Raw genomic sequence first — 22,953 nt, forward strand, 5'->3', positions numbered from 1 at the left:
CATGGCATCAACTAAGCTAAGGCATTATTTTGAAACCCATACTATTGTTGTTAGAACTAACTTTCCAATTAAGAATGTCCTCAGGAAACCAGAGATGTCAGGAAGAATGCCTAAGTGGGCAGTAAAGCTTAGTGCCCATGATATAAGATATGAGCCAAGAACAGCCATTAAATCCCAAGCACTAGCTGACTTTGTGGCTGATTTTAGTAGTGATCTGCAAAAAGAAGCAGAATTGGAAGTCCAACAGCTGGATGAGACCAAGGATCCTTGGATACTACACACTGATGGATCCTCAAATGTCAAGGGCACAGGGCTCGGGATACTACTAAAATCGCCACAGGGGGACATAATACCCCACTTCCATAGCCTGTGAGTTCCAAGCAACTAACAATGAGGCTGAATATGAAGCCTTAATTGCTGGCTTGCAAATTGCTAAGGATATGGGGGTAAAATATCTTAAAGTATATGTAGACTCATTATTGATCACCAATCACTTTAATGGATCCTATGCTGTTAAAGGTGAAAAACTAACCAAATATTTAGAGATAGTCAAAGAATTGGCACTCTCTTTTGTTTCTTTCAGCCTAACACAGGTACCAAGGGAGGATAACACGGAAGCTGATGCATTGGCCAACTTAGGATCATCCTTAAAAATTCCAGAAGACATAAGTATCCCTATCATCCATATCCTGGCTCCTGCTATTGAAAATCAGGTGGCCATGGAAATAGAAGAGGATACTGCAGTAATCCCTAGTGAAGAAGCTCAATCTTATTCAGGATCATGGATCTCACCAATCATGAGATACTTGCAATACGGGGAGATTCCGATGGGAGAAAATCCTAGAGCTTTCAGGATTAAGGTATCTCAATTCACAATCTTAAATAATGTATTGTATAAACGATCTCTTGCAGGACCATATTTAAGATGTATCGAGGATCCTGAAATTGAAGAAGTATTGAGAGACTTCCATGAAGGAGATTGTGGAAACCACACTGGGGGCAGGGCATTGTTCTCAAGGATCCTTAGAACAGGATACTACTGGCCAACCATGAAAAGGGATGCTGTAGAATATGCTAGGAAATGTGATCCTTGTCAAAAACACAGCAATATCCTTCATCAACCAGCTGAACTGCTACACCCTATACCATCCTCTTGGCCATTCATGAGATGGGGGATGGATATAGTTGGCAAGCTCCCTAAAGCACCTGGTGGAAAAGTATTTATGCTTGCCATGACTGACTACTTCTCTAAGTGGATAGAAGCTGAAGCTTTTGCTCAAGTCAGAGAAAAAGAAGTTATATCCTTTATCAAAAGAAACATTATAACTAGATTTGGCATTCCCTCTGAAATTGTATGTGATAATGGTTCCCAATTCATTGGAAGCAGAACTACTAACTTTTGTGACAGTTGGGGAATCAAGATGATAACATCAACACCAGTTCATCCACAGGCCAATGGCCAAGCAGAATCATCCAACAAGATCATCATCAACAATCTGAAGAAGAAGCTAGGATCCAAGAAGGGAAAATGGGCAGAGGAGTTACCTTATGTGCTATGGGCTGATAGAACAACTCCCAAGAATGCCACTGGTCAAACACCTTTTTCTTTAGTATTTGGGGCAGAAGCAGTGATCCCAACAGAGATGGTGATCCCAACTGCTAGAACAAGTGCTCGTGATCCTGAAGAAAATGCTGCAATCCTGGCTCAGGATTTGGATACTATTGAGGAAATCAGGGATCTGGCTAGGATAAGGATGGTAAGCTACCAACAAAGAATGGCTGGTGCTTACAACAAAAATGTTAGGATAAGGAAGTTCCAAGTCGGAGATATGGTGTTGAGAAAAACATTCCAAAACACTATTAATCCTGCTGACGGGAAGTTAGCACCAAAGTGGGAAGGCCCTTACTTGATTGAAGCTGAAGCAGGAAAGTGGGCATACAGATTGCTAACTATGGAAGGAAACTTGTTACCAAGAGCCTGAAATGCTGTTCACTTAAAGAGATACTTTATGTGAACATGATCCTTCAAGCATGTGATCCTTACATTGAAGTATCCTCAAAGAATCCCGGTGATGTCAGTGATCCTTACTCTGGTAATGTCCTTATCTTAAAACTATTACATTTCCTTACTCTTTACCAAAGGATAAGGATCCTGTATCCTTCATCCTCTTCTCACGAACCATTTGAGTTATGATAGTTCAGGTATCTACAGCATATCGTCAAGGATCTTCAAAAGCAACGCAGATCCTTGGGCTTGTCCCCAGTTATCCTTGGGATTATCCCCAGTGTCCGCCAGCAGCGCACGATGATCCTGATATAGTTCACGTCTTTGGGACCAGTACCCACTTCCGGGGCTGACAACCTCATCGTACTGGCTATACCCAGGATCCTCCGTATAATGGTAGACGTACCATACATCCGTTCCTAAGGTTTCTAACGTTTTCACGTTAGCTAAGGTTTTGACATTTTCATGTCACTAAGTTTGGATAGTCGCCAGTAAGGGCCATACTCCAGTTTACATACGATCCTTTGGGCTTGTCCCCAGTTATCCTTTGGGATCATCCCCAGTTATCCTTTGGGCTTGTCCCCAGTTATCCTTTGGGTTTGTCCCCAGTTACTAACTTATCTTTTATATTGGCTTAGTCCCAAGTTATATTCCATTTTTTCAGGTTTTCGAAGTTAAACAATTAAGGATCCTTAATCCTTATTATCCATTAAAGTTTTACTTATGGTTATCCCGTTTAAAGGTTAGGATCCTAACTTGGATCCTCAGGTATGATCCTTAACTATTTTTAATTTCATTATTCATTTGAATAACCTTTAGACCTTGACAACTGAACCTATGATCCTTAAAATAAACTACCTTGAAAATTTTCGATTATAGGATATTTGATCCAGGATCATATCCTAAATTTCTTAAACATAATTTGCTCAACTTTTCTTACTCAAACAAACATGTGTCAAAACAATTGAAAATAAAAAGGATAATAACACAAGATAAGCGACAAAAGTTTAAGATTTTATTTATTTACGAAAGGATTAACCCTTCAAAAGTTGTCAAAATTGCCAACCCACATTTCTACCAGCAAAACGTGGCCCGTCCACATGGGTTGGCAAAGGGTGTCCATTGTCTGTGCGGTCTTAGCATGTGCAGGAAATTAAAAGCGGCAGGATCACAAAGGTTTCATCCCCCAAACAGAGGATCCCTCCACCTTTTGTAATCCTACCTATTGTCCAAAGGATCCAGGATCCTTAACCCTAAAAACTATTGTTCAAAGATTACAGACCATCAATTGTCTCAAATACCACAACCACAAACCACTACCAAGCTTAAAAAATTGGGCTCCGGCCTAGTCACAAATATCCATCATCGCCCAATCATGCAGCTTACACATTTGCTGCTCCATCACCACCAGCTTCTCCGCCCTGATCCTTGTCAGCATCACCACCCTCCAGCATTGGGATATCCTCAGCTTCATCCTCGTCCTCCAGTTCCGCCAGTCTTGCCTTCCAACCCTCAACATCCCATGTGCTTTTGTCAAAGGCAGGATCCTGAGCCTCCGCAGCCATCTGTAGTTGTATCTTGTACATAGCAATTGCTGCAGAAACCTTGGCATCCTGGGTGATCTCCTGCTTCTCGCCATCCATGTCAATCAGCCTTTGAGCAGCCTCATCCTTTGTAGCCCGGAGTTCCTTCTCAAGATCTGCAATCTTGAGATCCTTCAACACGCCCATTTGTTGGAGGTCAGCGATTTGGCTTTCCTGATCCTCGACATGTCCAAGATAGGTCTCGATCTCAGCAAGTTTCTGCAAAAGAGAAATAAGGTAGATTCAGGATCAGGTGATCCACAAAAAAGCAGGATATGCAAGCAGGATATTCAAGAAGGATAACCAACAGGGGCAGTGATCCTTACCTCATTAACATAGTCGAGAAACTGTTGGCGAAGCAGAGGAAATCCATGGAGATCTTCAGAAGTCTTCCTCTTCTTTCCCTTACCCCTAATGGGTGCTTTAGGGGCTGAAGCGGAGGGACTGGCAGCAGAAGTCTTCCTCCTCGAAGACTTGACGTTGGCGAGATCATCTATCCCAAACTTGGAGGCAGACTTGGCAGATTTGGCAGACTTTCCAGCGCCTACACAATCAAAAAACAAGATAAGTTCCCTTATTAATCAAACAATCTCACATATAACTTACTTTTTACAAGGATACTTACTTGACATAGTGGCAGATGCGGAGGATACTTCTTGTGAATCTTGGACGGTGACTTGGAAACTTCTAACCTCAGGATCAAGCTTTTTAAAGGCTAAAACTCTTTCTCTTGCGGTAGGGGTTAACTTAAGATGAGCAATGGATATAGCTGCACAAAAGATAAAAAGGACATTAGTGATCCTCATCATAAGAGACAAGTCTTATAGTGATCCTTCGAGGATCCTCTATCCTACCATGAGTGGCCCACTCCTTGGGCAGATCCTTCCCATAAGGGATGGTATCCCTTCTGACAAAGAAGAAGCGTCGCTTCCAATTTGTATCATTTTTTGTAACCTTAAAAACAGGGTGATCCTCCCCAGCTTTCCGTTTCAACAAATATCGATAAGAGCCAAACGAGGTAAGATCATAAAGCTCGGCCAACTCCGCCATCCCTAGGTCAATCCCCTTCTGCTCGATGATCCTCTCGAAGGTATACAGAACCCTCCAGATCATCGGCATAGCTTGGATATAAGAGATGCCGGTTAAGGAAAAGAAAGATTGGGTGAAGGCTGGAAAAGGATACGAATTATCCTATGGAGAACGGAGTTGCAGGAAAAGCCACCCAGGTGTCGGAGATAAAATCACTTAGGGCGATAGGAGAAAAAGATTTAAAGACGGTATCCGCCGGAAAACAGTGCCGAATCCTATCAATGAGAGCATCGGTGTAACAGCATCTCTCAGTAGGAGAGTCCTTGATGATCCCTTGGCTTTTTAGGGAACTACTCTTCTTGTGATCCTTATGAGGAGAATTTCGGAGCCACATCCTTGCGGGAGAATAGAAACAGGGGAGTAGAAAACAGAGTAATAGAAGAAAGAAAGAGAAGATAAGGGAAGGGAATACCTGATCAACCTTCGGTGGAGATTATAAAGGGAAGATATCTTGAATTTAATGAGGATCGATCCCAACCCTATCTCCTATTTATGATCATGATTTGCAGGGATGTCACTTCAGTGACGTAATGATCGCAACGGCTAGTCCGGTTGTAACGGCTAGTTATTCGGAGTTGCCCGTTGGAGATAAGATCAAAACAAAATATAACTCGTTAATTTACAATAAACTCCTTATATTTTGGGGGCAATTGTTAGGGCTGGATTTTTACAATACATGATCCTCACATGTGATCCTAACCAGTGATCCTTGTTTCTTTGGCAGATAGTGATCCTCAGCAGACTCCCAGGATCAGGATCACGGACCATCATAGGATCCTCATGCTAACAGTTGCTTTCGTTGAATTTAATGTTGTTTTGCAGGAATGACTAGCAGGATCCGCTCTTAGCATCACAATTAAAGGACACGTCTTCACAACTATGGCATGTGCTTAATCGGAGATGGACGTTGTGAAGGATATGGAAACTTGGCATGATTTAAGGGCGATAATTTAGGCTAGATTTACTTTTATTTATAAAGGGGTAATGAGCTGATTATTAGTCTTTTTACCTAAAATAGGTCACCTACACTTGTATATATAACACTCTTCCTCATTCAGAAGAACACACAACACAATTCTCACACGCTTAGACACTCGAAACTATAGTGATCCTTGTACTCAGCTCATTATCATCCGAAGTTGTACCTATATTTTTCTTATATTGAAGTTGGTGATCGGTAGTTGCCATCACCCGAGGTTTTTTATGCCGGAGATCATACATTGATCAAGGGCTTTTTCCTCGTATAAATCAATCATTGTGTCTTTGCATATTTCTCATAAAAGTGATCCTTTACTTTCATAATTAACCAAGCATCATACCCCGTTTACATAAAGTTTGGTTACATTATCCTTGTGTGATTTTTGACCAAAACATTACCCACACATAATTTACCTACACATGTAAATGTGTGGGTATTTACCTACACATGTTTGTATATGTGTGGGTAATGGTTGATAATATATTTTCATAATAATTAACACTTAATATGTGTTGGTAATGGATTTTAGCCACAGTTGGTGTTGGTGGGAAAATTTCCCCCCAAAATTGGCAATCGATTAAATATTAAATTACCTACACATGTGGCAAATTTTCGTCATGTGTAGGTAAATTATCTACACATATGTAAAAAATTAATATATGTGTAGGTAAATGATTATGGTTACCAACACATAATTTTTTTTAAAAAATATGTAGATAAACTAAGTTAATATGTATTTTTTTAAATGATGTGGCAAATTAAATGCCTACACATGTTTAAATGTACAATATGTGTAGATATTAGATATATACAAAATAAGTAAATATACATTTTTTGAGATGTGGCAAAACAAATATCTACACATATTTAGAAATGTATAATATGTGTAGATATTGAATGCATATAAAATACATATTTAAATCTTTTTATAAGGTGGTGTGGCAAAACAAATACCTACAAGTATTTAGAAGTGTACAATATATATAGATATTGGATACATATAAAATAACTTATGAGGGCTCCAAGTTCCATCTAAAGCTCAAGCACTACAAAAAAAAGCCATTTAGTGGCACACATTTTTAATGTCATTTAGTTTTTGTGCCACTAATTTAGGTTTTTAATGGCACTTTGTGTATGTTATAGCTGCTTAGCACACATTTAGTGGCATTTAGTTTTTGTGCCACTAATTTAGGTTTTTAATGGCACTTTGTGTATGCCATAGTTGCTTAACACACATTTTTAGTGGCATTTAGTTTTTATGCTAAAAATTTTGTTTTTAGTGGCGTTTTACATGTGTCATATTAGCTTAAGGGTGTAAACGAGCCAAGCTACTCGCAAACTATTTGAGACCGGTTAAAAAAAACTCGTAATGAGCCCATGCCTAAAAATAAGCTTGTTTGTAAATGAGCCCGAGCTCGAGCCGACTCACGAGCCTGAACGAGCTTATTATATATATGTTTTTTAATTAATACATATTATATATATAGTATAGATTATTAATATAAATTAACTAATAAATAATAAACGAGATTACCCCAAGCCGTTCTCATGCTTGAAAACTACTTAATATATAGTTGAGCTCGAGCTTTAAAAATAAAACTCGAAACGAGCTTAGCTCTAACTTTCATAAATTAAATGAGTGGAGCTCAAACCTAATTGAGCTCTGACTTAACTCCTCTTGTTTGCACCCCTATATTAGCTTTACCCACTCTTTTAATGGCGTATAACTTATATGCCACAAAATTAGAATTTAATAACTTAAAATTTTCAACTTCTCGTAAAAGTAAAATTTTTAAGAAAAACATTAATTTCCCTCCCACTTTTGGTTTCCCTCCTATCCTAAATTTCAAGCCGACTCGTTTTCCCTCTTCTTATAAAAGTCTAATTAAACTTTCATTGCTTTTCCCATTCACTCGTCTTTCATTGTTCCTTGTTTTTTCTCCGGAACCCTAGCTTCCAGGTAATCTCATTAGCGGTTCAATTCGATTTACTGATCAATCAATTATTAATCCTATTAGGCATTAGCGAATTCAAATTGATGGAAACCCTAACTTGCAGGTCTAACCTATGTCTCTTCTTGGTTTTTGCATGTCGTTTTAACGGATCTCGGTAGGTTGACTCCTCTTTCGTGAGTCATCTTCTTTGTTGTCAGGTATATTGCCCACACTTACATACATCATAAATTTGGTTCGCGATATTGTGGTTACTATAGAATTGAGTATAGAATTTAATTTTGTTCATATATCAAGCATAGACCACTAGTTGGAAATATACATCAGAACCGGATGGTATTCTTTATAGTTTTTTTTTTTTGGTTATTGTTAATTTGTTATGTGGTTTTGCTTGTGGCACTTCCTTGAATTATTGGCTTCATATTAGACTATTAAACTGGAGGTTTACACTCATTGTCCTGGCCAAGTACCCTTTGATCATCAGAAGTCACACAAGCGAGGTTTCTTTACTTTTTTATTAGTTATTATACATTCTCATACCACATTTTTCTGTTTTATGAGCATGTTTTCTTTTATTATAAAATGTTCATGAAGGGGTATGGTGGTGACTTGAGCAAAGCTTATCTTAAAGCTAACATTCTTGCTGGTGAGGCTGTGAGTACCATTAGAACGGTTACAACATTTTTTGTTCTGAAGATCTCCATTTCGGGTAGTATAGCCACCTTGTAAAAGCACTATGTTTCTGAAGTTCTGGTATGCTGATTCGTTCCCTAAAGCAAATATCTTTGTGTAAATGATCATCAAAATCAGAGCATTATGGGTTTGTAAGCCATTCTCTTTAACCCTTTTAACTTAAAAGTAAAACACTCACACACATGGTTATAAACAGGCTATTTTTAATATATTTGTTTTAGTTGATTGTATGGGACTTGATCTTTGTTTTCCAACTATCTCTTTTAAAATTGTTTCCAACTATCTCTTTTAAAATTGTTTTAAGTAATTGTTTTAAGTAATTAACTTAAAAGTAAAACACTCACACACATGGTTATAAACAGGCTATTTTTAATATATTTGTTTTAGTTCTTTTTTGGACGTCTAAAAGACTAAAAGCATTCACATCCCATCCATCATCCCTTCCCCATCTTTAAAATTAAAAAAAAAAAATTCTTGTAAAAACTCACTGCATCTCATTCGACTCACTTTTTTTTTTGTTTATAAAAAAACGAGATGCATATCTGATTGAATAAATTGTTTGACCTATGATGGTCAAGTTCACCATCAAAGAACGAGATGAAGTTAAACTGGTACTTGTATATATCAAGATCTGCACTGAGATGAAGAACGAGATGAAATTAAATAATCAAGGATAATTATTTTATTTAGCAGCTTTAACTAGTGTTTATGAGCCCTAATCTGCAACTGTATAAATCAAGATCTGCACTGAGAGAGGTTCTTTCTTGTTTGTCCATAGTGTGAATCATACCAATATATAACAAGTAGCACTGTCAAGGCTTTCTAATGCAAAACTGCTTATCGTTTTTACGTGCACATTCAAAAAAAAATAATAATAGGTGTCCTACTAATGAAACTACCAAAACTTAGCTGTGATTACATGCGAAATACCCTTACTGAAAATTTTAATTTACAGTTTGTTGAGCTTCGTTGGTTGTGCTTTAATGCAGTCAAAAGCATCATGAGATAGGTTATGCATGATGCAACTGGTGTGCGATTGCTAGCTGGACGCCTAGTTGATGGCTGTTATTTCTCGGGTGTGATCTATAGTATGATGGCAGTGGTTGTTGGAGGTATGCTTAAGTTGAAGATATTTTAGTTTGTGATTAAAAGGTCATTATTTTTAGTTTTTGCATTTGAATCCATCACAGGTTCAAGAATTTAGTTTTTTGATATTGGCATTCAAGGCCTTTCTAGGTGATTTTCATTCTTGTATATTACTTATACGTTAAATTTTTGTTGGGTTGGTGCTACAGGTGTTAATCGGGTCGTGTTAGTTGGGTTTTGGGGTTTTGAAAAGGTAGCCAAACACTGACCCAATAAGCTCGGTTCAGTCGTAACCCATTTATCCTCCCTATACCCATGGTTACTGATTTTGGAAACAAAAAGAAAACTGAAACTTAGGGAGCTGAACAAATGGCTGGTTTTAGGGATTTGAGACTTCAATTTTTTGCTTTGCATTTTGGTTCAAGAAAGATGTGTAGTCTTTTTATTAATGAGTAATTGATATTGTAATTATGTTGATATGGTTTTGTTTCAGGAGTCTAAAATCAAAGATTAAAGCCGCACATTCTTATGCATTCCCGGATTCTTCAACGTTGGTAGCACTCGATGAACGACCAAATCTAGAAGTATACGGTAAAACTCTATTTAATGTTCTTTTTTCTTATTCTTTTCAGTGACAAAACATTGACTTTCTTTTGACATTATATTTCGCTACTGTTAGTAACCATATAAATCTAGACCCTAACTGTGAAACTACCATCTTTTGTATTCTTCATGCTTCTACATATATACAAAATACTAAATATAGCATCATCATCAAATAGACTTGTTATTGCTAATTTCATATAAAATTTTTATTCTATAGCGTATGGCTGGTCTGTAGAACTTATAAAGTGGATCAATAACCATTAGCTAATCCAGTGCAAAGTAGTGGTCTCAGATCTATACTTCTTTTAGATGGTTCAATCACAACCTTTGACTCTAGATCGTAGTATTGTGACATTGGGACCTATTTTTTGGTTGGGTACATGTCCTATAATTGGAATTTGTTTTTTTATTATGTTTTTCATGAATTATGGTTTACTGATTTGATATTATTTCACAGGAACTTGCTGATGAAGCTTGGTTTTGGGGTGCATTTGGCTTATATGCTTTCATCAGCATGGTTTGTATTATTGCAATTCTTTATATTTTGTGCCATCATTTTTTATATTGATATCTATTACGTAAGAGTAGAAGTGCACCTGTTTTTATATTTTTGGCATCATTTTTATATTGAGGATTACAAGTCATTTTGTTTTTATAGGAATCAGGATGAAGAGGTCTAGAGACGACAATGTTGCCATGCTGGTTTTCAACTTACATGTAATTCAGATGTAAATCTACAAATCTGACGTGGAAACTAAACATGATAATGAGTGAGTGATTCATAAATAGTTGTAGTTTTTACTTTTTTTGGGAACGACTCTTTCATACAACACCGACGACCAGCAAGACGCTATATCCAACAAAACATATGATCATTGTTTAGGCTGTTTTTTAAGTACCCATGATCATTGTTTTAAAAAACAGTTTAGGCTTGCACCTCGAGGTTGCGCCTCAAAGCGAAACACCCAAAAAATGAGTCTAAGGCATCGCCTCAGGGGTTATTTCTATATGTGCGCCTCAGGAAGTTTTGATGTTTTTTTTTTTTACTTTTTGTGTGAATTTCACGCATTTCATATCTTTTTATGTGTTTTTTGAAGTTTTTGATGAAATTAGTTAGTATTTTCTTTTAATAAGATATATAGAGTTTACATTTATTTTTTAATTCCGCCTTGGGCTTACGCCTCGTGAGGCGAAGGGAAAACGCCTCGAGGCACATTCCGTACTTTTAAACCTTGCCCATGATATTTGGCACAATTCATTTGGTTTTGCTGGTTTAAAACTTGTGACAGTGAGTCTATTTCAACATTGTTTTTGTTTTTATTTCAACAGCTGGATATACATTCTATTCATCCGAATCTTTGATAGAGGTCCTTGATTTACTACATGCAGTTTATGAAAGTCTGAAACTTAATCACCTTCGTAGAAGGTACACTTCATGTTTAGTTCATTTTTGCACAATAGTTTTTATCAGTGTTGGAATTCTAGACATAATATATGCTTTGCTATTGCAGGGATTTAGGTCTTCTTGTTCTATTATGTGAGGTTTCAAAGATTTTAGGTGAAGATGGTTACCTGGATTATTTCATACGTGACTTTCCCGCTCAATGGTCAAGATCCAACTCTTGATTCTCTTAAGTTGACAAGCCTTTTGATTATTTATGATTTTAGTGCCTTGTAGTTTACATTTGTTTCATGTATTAATCAAATTGGCACTTTGTTTCATGTATTAAACACTGGTGACGTTTGTGACATTATGTATGATTTTACTGGTTTTTAGTTTACATTTGTTTCAACACATATTAAGATCAATACCAACATATCTTCAATATTTACCTACACATAATATTACTTTTACCTACATATAAGATTACTTTTATCTACACATATATTCATGCCACGTCATCCGCCACGTTGGATGCCATGTCACAAGCCACGTCGGATGCCACATCACTTGCCACGTCAGATGCAACGTCACTTGCCACGTCAAATGCCTTCTAAACAAATTGTTGTACTTTTAACCACACATATAAATGCCTTTTAGCCACACATATATGTGTAGGTATAGCTTGCTATATACCTACACATAACTTATGTGTGGGTAATGGCCTATATCCACAGTCACGAGTCTACACATCATTACACTTAATTTATGTGTAGGTAAAGATAACTACCAACACACTATATGCTTTTTCCCACACATACTTTGTGTTGGTAAAACACCAAATTTCTTGTAGTGTATGAAGATGTATGTTGAAATAATCTTGACCCATATGCTAAGCGAGTGATGTTGGATTTGCATGTTAACATATTTGTTAGAGTTTGTTTGTCAATGGAAAGAAAGCAAAACATGGTAAATCCTATGGGCGAAGATGAGTGCTTCATAACTCTTGTTGATAAAATTTACATCTTCAAAAAATTATAGATATAATGGTTTGATTAATGATTATTGGGAAATTAGTGTACTAATATGGACACTTGAGATATGTACTAATGATACGCCCCGCATGCGGTATGCGCATATAATGTACATGTGTGTGGGCCCTCGGGGGCAAAAGTGAAAGTGCACTAATTTTAACGTTATTTTACTAATTTCGTGAAAATAACTTTAAAAAGCGAGGGACGGTTAATCATGCATCATGTGGTGGCGTTGATAGCCGAAAGACAAGGGGGTACATGCACTAATCAGCTTTTGTTCCAATTGTTGAGTGTTATGTGCCTTATGTCCAAGGCTTGATGCAAAACTACTATTGGAAGCAGCCTCTCATTCTTATGGGGCAGAGGTAAGGCTGTCTACATCTTACCCTTCTCAGAGTCTACCTTAGCTTTGCTATTTGGTAGAATTTACTGGGTATGACAATGATGATGGAGATATGTACTAATGAAGGGATGAAGTAATATAGTTTAGCATTGAGGTTACATACAAGGTAGATATGAAAACAACAATTGAAGCTAGCAAGATGGTGATCTATGTTATTATGGATTTTCAATAAGATGGTGATATGAAAATAACATTGAGGTTACATACAAGGTAGATATGAAAATAACAACTGAAGCTAGCAAGATGGTGATCTATGTTATTATGGATTTTCAATAAGATGGTGATCTATGTTATTATGGATTTATGAGTATGTTACATAATGCTACTCTATTGAGTTTAACGTAGACTAAGAATTAAGGATCAAATTGTTAAGAGGTAATTGCTTCTTGTGGGTAAACAGATGGATATCGAAAGGTGCCAACTGGTCGAGCTAACTCTTACGATGGAAAATATAAACATGTATGTGGAAAATATAATTGAGCTTGATACGAGGGTAAAAATCCTCATGTGTGAAAAGAATCAAACTAATAATCAAGAAATTAGGTACTAATGAGGGTAAAATCCTCATGTATAATTGGTCTATAACAAGTAATTAGAAGAAATTAAACAAACCTGGAGCCCGAATTGAAATTGCAAAATTGTGATGAAACCTAGATTAATATCTGAATCGTATGAGAACTATAAACCTATTTGCGGGTTATTCGGAATGATTTATCGGATTAGACATAGATAAAGCCATCTATAATTAATCCCAAACAATTATTAATTAGAAAATTAATAATTAAAAACAAGGCCCGAATAACGTTCGTGTTACGGCACTCCTACGTCACCTAACTCGATTAATTACCGACGTTGTTATCCCGATCAACAAGTTAATCCAATACCCTAAAATCCGTTAGTAATACTAAAATTCAGTTTATTTGTTTTTGAGTTTGTCAATGAAATTACCATGCCATTTTTATATGGTATATTTTTTATGGACACCATTTGTTGTTAAAAGTAAGAGAGTTCAATTAATCAAATTTCTAGATACTCAAGAAATTCAAGTTAATGAAACTTTAAAAATTTAGATCTGAATTTAATTAAAAATTGATTTGAATTTGAAATTTGTACAAATTTATTCATTCCAATAAAGGGAAAGGTTATAAATCAATTACACACGTAGATACATACAAATATAATATAATATAATATAATATAATATAATATAATATAATATAATATAATATAATATAATATAATATAATATAATATAATATAATATAATATAATATAATATAATATAATATAATATAATATAATATAATATAATATAATATAATATAATATAATATAATATAATATAATATAATATAATATAATATAATATAATATAATATAATATAATATAATATAATATAATATAATATAATATAATATAATATTGATTTAAATTTTTTTTCCAGCCCGTTTGGAAAGCGGATCGTGGCAGCAGACCAACTCCTCCATTAGGAAAGTGGTTGTGGTAGTGGATGATTTAGAAATGGTTGTGCTCCTCCATTGATCTCTTTAAGGTTCAGGTTGAGGAAAAGCGGTTGTCTAGTGCTGGTCAATGGCAATGGTGTCATTATATATTCTAAATTTGCAACAATTTGTTGCATTGCAAGTTGTACTTTATGTTTGTAAAGTTGTATGGTTGTTTTCTATCAAACCATGTGTTGGTTCCATGGTTTTTATTTTGATGGTTTTCTTGGTCATTAAAACTGACATTGGTTTCCATTGTCTAACTTTCTCTGTTTTTCTAAATTCTGAGATATTCTCTCTCTCTATATGAGGCTCCACCGCCCCCATCTTCGCCCTTTTTCCGCCGTCGCTTACGGTTTTTACAACATTACATATCGTTTTCTCATCGAACGATTGTGCGGACCTCGTAGAGGGCTTTGGCCGGAGGTGGTTAACCGGTGCGGTGGAGTTTGTTGGAGCACTGGTACGATAGTTTGGAGGTCTTTTAGGCTCCCATCCGATGGTGATGAACCGATGTGATACTGGTTGTTGGATCATTTAGCTATATTAGTGTGCAATGCCGATTGTACTCTTTGTTTTACAAGTTGTACGTTAGTCGCCTTGGAGACCATTTGCTGGATCTGTGGTTTTGTTTTTGTGGCTAAACTTGATTCCTTATTTCATTTTATCACGACTCTTCTTAGATTTGGGTGTTGATGAAGCCGACCCGTGAAGCCGTCGGATGTTGGTGATGAACCCGGTTTGAAAAATGTTACATGCGAGTGTTCTTGACGGTGATGATGGTGGCCGCTACTTGGCATGGCAACTCCGGTTGCAGCCGTAGCGGCACTGAGCCGTGCGTTGTTGATGATGGCAATGATGACGTTTGAGTCTGAGCCTCTTTCTTTTCATTTTTTACTTCTTATTATTCGAGTTTAATGAAGGTGTCTGGTGTGGTGATTAGTGTTTTTTGGATGTATTGAAATGATAATCTGTCCAAGTGAGTTATTTCCTAAATGCAAATGAAAACTCCCATACATGGTTCTTGCTTTGCTAATAATCATTGATTATTGTTCAATATCGGTTGTTAAGGGAAAAGCGAATGAGGTTTTTAGCTGATATGAAGTTGGCGTGAAATAGTAAAAATGTACTGTACAGTAGCGGCTGGAATAAAAGCAGTATTTGATCAATTAGGGTTTGGTGTGTGGTTTGGCATAAAGAACAACAAGAGACATAAATTAAACATATTGATATGAGGTTAAAAGCATGAAAAAACAACAAAATAAATTAAGTTTTTCAAATAAAGAAGCATGGCTTGGAAAAACATATTCACTAAAATAGCTGCACGTATCCTTTTGATTCTTTTAAAATACGTTTGAGCTGTTCATAGCACAGAAAATAGAGCACAAGTCTTTGGTAACAGAAAATAAAAATAAATTATTCATCTTTTTATCTCTCACTTCCAAGTAAAACTTGAAGTTGTTATATATATACAAGTCATAAAAAAGGATACAACTCGCCAAGGAAAAACACATAAAAGGTGTGTATAAACTAAATAGGATAAAATTACATTATGTGAAGTAAAAAATGATGTTGGTATTTTAACAATTTGTATCGAGGAGTTGTAAAGTGTGAACAAATAAATATTTTTAATGATACTACATCGAACGATTTATCGCCCATGCCACCGCTGCATTTTGCATTGTCGTGGGTCTCTCTCTCTCTATATGACTATGGAAGGTTGGTGTAACAAAACACTTGGGTTTTAACTATGATGCGTATGAAATGGATCCCGCCGCATCGCGGCGGGTGACAAAACTAGTTATGTGTGAATTTTACATCTATACAATTACAAGATGGTTTTACATCTATACAATTACAAGATGGGGGAATAGTGCCAGGCAGCTGCCTGGCACTCTCCCATTGGACCAACATGTTTTTTGTTTTATACTCGTTTTAAAATTACGATTTCGCCCTTCATTAAAAATAAAATTATGTTTTCGCCCCCACTTTAAAATAAAATTACGTTTTTGTCCCTCGCTCAAAATTACGATTTTGCCATCGGTTCAAAATTATGATTTTCTCCCCAGATTACAACTACAATTTTGGCCCCAGTTCAAAATAAATTTTTGCTTTCGCCCAAACTAAAAATGACGATTTCGCATTTTTGCCCCTTTCAAAAATTATTATTTCGCCTTAAGTTTAAAATTATGTTTTTGCCCGGTTCAAAATAAAACTATTCTTTTGCCCCCTATTCAAAATTACGATTTTGCCATCAGTTCAAAATTTTGAATTTGCCCGAGTTCAAATTAAAAATATAGTTTTGTCCCCAGCTTAAAATAACGATTTTGTCCTTAGTGCAAAGTTATAGTACGATTTTGTCTCCGGTTCAAATTTATAGTATTGCCACCACTTTAACTTTTGGCAAATTATGATTTTACCCAAGTCAACAAATATAACTTTGCCCTCAGTTCAAATTACAGTATTGCTATCGTTTTAGTTTTTTTAGCAAAATTATAAAAGTTTTTTTTTATATTAGTTTACTGTATTTAATTTTTTTCCATGTCAAGGAGCTTACTAAAACTCACTCATTAACCCTTACAAGCTACAGTTTTGCCCTGAGCTCTGAACTACGGTCTTGTCATCGTTTTAGTTTTTTTTTCCTAACAAAACAATAATAGTGTTTTTTTAATTGATTGATAATTATCCGGCCATCGCCCCGCAACGCGGGCGGTGGCATTAACTAGTTAGTAACAATGTGCTGCATATTGATTGGTACCCTATGCATTGAGGTTTTTTTTTTTTTTTTTTTTTGCTTTGTTTTGTTGTATTTTAATTTAATTTTAATTTAATGGAGTGGAGATCCTACGGAAAGTGTGTTTTTCCTAAAAAGTGTAAAAAGTCATAAAACACAATAATTTCAGGCATAAAACACACCTAAAACTCACAAATAATAGAATGAATATTACTAAAACACCATATTCAAACTCTAATAGTCCATAAAAACTTCAAACACACCATCGTAGAACTATGAATATAAAATACACAATGCTAAACAACATAAAACACAATAATATTTGTCATTCTACAATGAGAGCCTTAACATCTAAAACACGACACAAAACCCACATACATGATGTTTTAGTAATCTTCATCATATTATTTGTGGGTATTTGGTGTGTTTTATGGTTGACATTATGGTGTTTTATGACTTTTTAGACTTTTTAGAAAATTTGGACTTTCTGGCCAACTCCTATCCAATTTAATGTATTGTGTTTATACTCTCTCCTTAGCCTGCCGCGTGTGCTTTAACTTTCCACCTGTTTTTTCTGCCACGTTATATCCCACCACAATCTAATATTTAGTTTTATTTCCTCTTTACGCCTTTTAGAGAGAGAGAGCGGGTCAGGTGAGAAAGAAGTGGAGACACCGGCAGTGCACGACAGGCATGGAGCTCTTCCATGGAACCGAACGATGTCGGAAGAGGTGGAGCTAGGTTTCAGGGATTGGTCTCCGGTGTAATTCCTTTTATCTTGATTAAATTCTCCAACTTTAGGTTGAAATTTGGATCTCCACCATGGTATAAGTGACATGTTACAATTACTCACGGCGGCTAGGGTTTTTAAGATTCCAGTGAGTTCACTTTTATATCGGGTCATGCTCAAATTTGATTGTAGTGTTCAGATAGGGTTTGCTTGCTCATTGTGTTTTGTAGGTTGTTTTTGGTGAGTTACAGCAATCAAATCCAATCCCCTGTTAATGCTCCTCATCTTGCTGGTTCTTTTTTTTCAATTTGGATTTTTGTTTGGTTTGATTTGTTTAGTTTATATATTATTAAGAAGTTTTAGAGTTGTGGTTTATGAATTGATTGGTAAACTAAGGAATGGTGTTTGATTCTACAAGGTTAATAGAAGGGTGAGGGAAACACCAAAAAAAAAAAAAAAAAAACCCTTGGGGTTAAAGTGTTGAAAATTTAATGCATGGCAGATTAATCAAGTCAATGTCAAACAACTGATGGAAAACGTGAGTGAACTAGAGAAGTATGTGTATGGAAGCTAAAATAATTGCAACTAATGTTTTTCATCAGGTATTATGTGATGTTATGTAACCAATGAACTGTGAACGTGAATATGTTACCACGAAGGAGATAGACGCCCCATGAATATGCCTTGATAATGATTCAATAAGGAGAACGAATGGTGGATAAGCTTGGACATGCTAAGATATTAATCACGTGAGGTATGTAATGTTTATTTTGTTAAACTTTGATGAATGTAAACTTGGAAGAGAACAGACTTAGCGCAATCAAGTGACCTGTTAGGTTGGACATGTTTTCAATGGGTTCCATATGGTTTTAGTTAATGTGTAGGTTGGACATGTTTTCAATGGGTTCCATATGGTTTGAAATTCTTGGTTGATATTAAATGTTGTATACTAAATGGTTTGGTGCATAAAAGAGAAAAACGGCTCGAAATACGTGCAGTGGTGTATTATTCAAAAGTCTACATGTCATATAAAAATAAGGGGACTGAATACGCCATGTTATGCTAGGTGCCTAGATGGTTTAGGTAACAATTTTTTTTCATTTATCCTTTTCAAGTATGTTTTGATTATTCACGCATTTAGCTTTGCTAACTACTTTGTTTGCATATACTCTCCGGACTAATGGGAGAATCATGATTGAATCTTGAGATGGAACTATTCAATTTAAGACCACTATTGTGCTATGTCGAATATAGTGTTTTGACTTAATTAGGAGGCTAATATGGTTCTTTGCTATAACTTGGTGATGTAAACTTTATGCTTTGAGGTCCAATTGAATACATCGATTTTAATTGTTGTGATAGGATTCAGGTTACTTTGATGGGGAACCATTGAGTATGGCAGAAGTATGATGGATGTTCACAAAATGAGCCATGTTTTGAATGCTATCATATGGGGTACTAAACTATTGATTACTTCATCAGAGCATATTCACAACCCAATGTTCTTTGGGGACGTATATCAAATAATAATTATTGTTACTATAATATAATATAATAATATTAAATTTGCAACATAATGAACTATAATATGGTTGGGAAATTAAAGGTTTGTGTATCTAAATGTTAAATAACATTGTGGTGCAGGAAGGTGATGAGGACTCTAATCACAACTATTGGGAGCTGGCAGAAGACATGAGTACACCATGGACAGCTTATAAACTGGATACTGAACACTCGGGTTTAGAAGGGATATAAAACGTTGTCTTTTTATGCCATCGTATAATAAACCTAATCGTAATCGAGTTACTTACCTTTCTATGCCGAATTTTATTTGGTTGTTCATTGTATAGTAAAACAATTCAGAATCAAAGTACATAAGTTTCTACACCATGTTTCTACGCCGCCGCAACGCGCGACGGGTAAAAATCTAGTTAAACTCAAATCTCTATTTTATAGCATCAACTAGAAGTGTTTGACAAATAGATTCTCGATTTACTTGAGTTAATGGATAAGGCATATAAAATATTTGAAATTTTATTTGATTCAGAAATTCTTATTTGAATTTTGCCCAATTTCAAATCGGTTCTTTTTTTTTTCTTTTCTTTTTTTTTTTTTTTTTTTGACAAATGGGTTCTATAGTTTCATTAGCCAAATTCACAATTGGAACTCGACTAAGTTCTTCTAGTTCAATTGGAATATTAAACATGTCCTCTCAATCAAAAAGTTAACAAAATGACGATAATAATTTGCAAAACAAAGTATAACATGTCCATGAATTTTATTTAATCAACAAGATACAAGTACACAAAGTCTCTTAGATAAAAGGGTAAATTACATTTTAGTCTCTATGTTTTAGTGGTTTTAAACCACTTGAGTCCAAAATTAAAATGTTTAAAGCTCTGAGTCCCTATAGCCACTTTTCTTAACCATTTGAGTTCAAATTTCTAACACAGTTAGAATTCTGTTGTTAAGTTTTGTTAAATGACCAAATTACTCCTATAATTAAAAAAATAAAAAAAAACTAATTTATTTAGATTTCCCACCATCTACACTACACCACCAAAACAAACAGTAGATTTCTAGCATTGCGTCCTTTTCTTAATTTCTAGATCTTGCAGATTTCCGCAGGGTGATTGGTGTAACGCTGCTTCCAGGTACAGGTGCGGAAGCCTCTTCTTATCCAGAAAATACGATATCAGTGGTAGGTTCACGATCCAAACGCTCAGAAACAACACCTGAAAGAAACAAAATCAATATTTCAAACGTAATTAAGGTTATGCTTAATTAAAAGGTGCATTTGTTTGTATTCAAAAGCAAAACCTAATAAAACAAAACTGCTTGTAACTTACCAAAAGTTAAACGCCTTTTCTCTAGGTTCTAACTTTTTGCCAACTATCTGATTTCAAGAAGAAAACACTGTTAAAAAAATGCATCCTTTTTTATGCAATATAAGCTACATAGTAGAGCAGAAACAGAAGAATGACCTCAGAGGAGGATGAAGTGATCTTAGACTGTGGGGTATGGTGGGGCTTGAGTTGGGAGCTGGGGTTTGGGGCATGAGTTGACACATAGCCATTGAGAGCCTGCCATGTCACTTTGCTAGCCCGCCCCACGCCCGGCTTCAAACCCACGAAAAAGGGGCCACGCCCAAACCCATGCCCACCCGGGGTGGTGGCTTGGGCGTTTTGAGCCCACCCACGCCCAAACCCCCGCCCCATACCCCGCAGTCTTAGCAGATATAATCACAACTTGATAACGCCCTTCACCCTAAACACGAGTATAAGCTACGGTTAGAGAACTGTAAATAAGAACGAGATCAACGACATGATACGAGATAGGCAACAGGATGCAAATGACGAATAGATCTGATGTTCAAGAATTACCGACTCTGTCGGTGCAATTGCTTCCATGATGCTGCCACGCATAACAAGTTATTAAGTTTATATTCAGCATATATATATCACATCAGAAAACAAGACTAACAAAAGCATAATGTTACCCGAAATCCTTTGAACAGTCAACCTGTGATGATACCATAAGTCGGATCCAACCTGCAATTGTGATGAAGATTGTGGCGGTTGATGAAGGTGGATCGTGACCATCAGGAAGCTGCTGCTGGTGGTGGTTTTCAGATGATTTCGAGATAGTGAAAATGGGGGTATTTATAGAGTGTCAATATCTGGGGTTTAGGTGGAGTAAAGGCAGCAATCAAGATATTTTATTTTAAGATAATATAGTTTTTTTTAACGGCTAATTTCTTTAAGTCCCTGTCGTCTGTGGGACTTGAACCCAAGACATTTCCCTTCCCAATCTAGGTGTTTTAAAGGCTTTGTTTTTGCCAATGGACCACCACCCCATTGGTTTTAAGATAATATACTTGAATGTATGTTTTTCTCACCTCTCTTTCTTAATAGATAATGATATTAAATAAGGGAATATATTATTTACCATAATACTGGTAGGTAGACTCGCGACGTGTAACACCTTTTCCTTTTGTTACGTTGCAGCCGGTTGTCTTTGAATAATTTTTAACTAATGTAGAATTAGTTTCTCTGTTCAACTAATGTATTTCTGTATGATTATCGTTTCTAAAATTATTTATGGTGAAACAACAAATTTAAGGCCGCCCGTAGTGGGGTTTTTTAACGTTTTTTTCCCAAAAGAAAAACGTCTCTTAACGCCCATCAACCGCCCCCGGGTGTTTTTTTCAAAAAAAAAAATTGTTTTGCCGTCCTTTTTTCCACACCCTTGTTCATTCTTTTTGGCCAATGACTAAGCCGATGGTTTTTGTTTGGCCAATAAGATTTTTTTGATGGTTTTTATTAATTCTATTACACCCATTTTAACACAATGTGCACATCCCCACTACACCCATTTTAGAAAAACGTCTTATAATACTCCATTGCTGACTGAACTGCCACATGACACACAACGTCCATGAGTGGAGGCATTACCACTACACATGGTCTAACACCTTTTTTTTTACTAAACATTTTAACAATTTTATAACTTTCTAGAAACATTAATTATTCTTAAAATAAATTCTAAGTAACTATTGTAAATACATTTAATGCTTTCATTAATTGAGTGAACTAAAGAACAAGTTTTTAATGCTTTCATTAATTGAGTAAACTAAAGAACAAATAATGGCTTAAATGGGAAGGATACACATTCTATGTATCGGTAACATACGAAATAAAATTTAGGGTGTTAATATTTCCATATCCCTCCTTTATATATATATTTAATGTTTGTGTATCGTATAAAATGCCTTAACGTACGAGTGTACGCTGGGGTAAAATCACACGTTATATTATAGAAATTGAAAATCGCTTGTGTTTTAAAAAACTGAAATCGCACGTTATGTTATAAAGAATGAAATCACATGTGTGTAAACCACTAGAAATCGCATGTGTTAAAAAATGGAAAATCGCATGTGAAAAAAAATGGAAGTCGCATGTTATAAATCAAATTTCGCATGTTGTGACTGAATCCCGTACGCAGCATACGTTAAGCCAATTTGTACAATAACCAGCCTATATATATATATATATATATATATATATATATATAGTGAAAAGGATGTGGAAATAAGATTTAAGGATGTGTTCAATAACCAAAACCGATTAAGTTGTTTACCCAATGTTTCCCTTCCAAATGTTTACCAGTTGTCCC

General features: G+C 35.7%; 3 long non-coding RNA genes across 4 annotated transcripts; 1 reads left to right on the top strand and 2 right to left on the bottom strand.

The window, feature by feature from the left end:
* The first annotated feature begins 17,681 nt into the window (after positions 1 to 17,681).
* Positions 17,682 to 19,482, top strand: LOC110914698. Of its 2 annotated transcripts, none has more exons than XR_004877537.1 (4): positions 17,682 to 17,926; positions 18,381 to 18,532; positions 19,141 to 19,233; positions 19,423 to 19,482. It is a non-coding gene; the product is annotated as an uncharacterized LOC110914698 (long non-coding RNA). The 2 variants fall into 2 exon arrangements; XR_002578519.2 differs by having other exon boundaries at positions 17,683 to 17,811.
* Positions 19,483 to 20,478: 996 nt separating this feature from the next.
* LOC110909549 lies at positions 20,479 to 20,894 on the bottom strand. Its single transcript, XR_002575436.2, has 3 exons — positions 20,763 to 20,894; positions 20,628 to 20,674; positions 20,479 to 20,513 (listed from the first exon to the last, which is right to left on the bottom strand). It is a non-coding gene; the product is annotated as an uncharacterized LOC110909549 (long non-coding RNA).
* A 93-nt stretch (positions 20,895 to 20,987) lies between these two features.
* LOC110910503 lies at positions 20,988 to 21,386 on the bottom strand. The gene is made up of 3 exons (XR_002576218.1): positions 21,278 to 21,386; positions 21,162 to 21,192; positions 20,988 to 21,045 (listed from the first exon to the last, which is right to left on the bottom strand). It is a non-coding gene; the product is annotated as an uncharacterized LOC110910503 (long non-coding RNA).
* Between the last annotated feature and the right edge of the window lie 1,567 nt (positions 21,387 to 22,953).

Source organism: Helianthus annuus, chromosome 13, assembly GCF_002127325.2.
Source record: "Helianthus annuus cultivar XRQ/B chromosome 13, HanXRQr2.0-SUNRISE, whole genome shotgun sequence".
Lineage (NCBI taxonomy): Eukaryota > Viridiplantae > Streptophyta > Magnoliopsida > Asterales > Asteraceae > Helianthus > Helianthus annuus.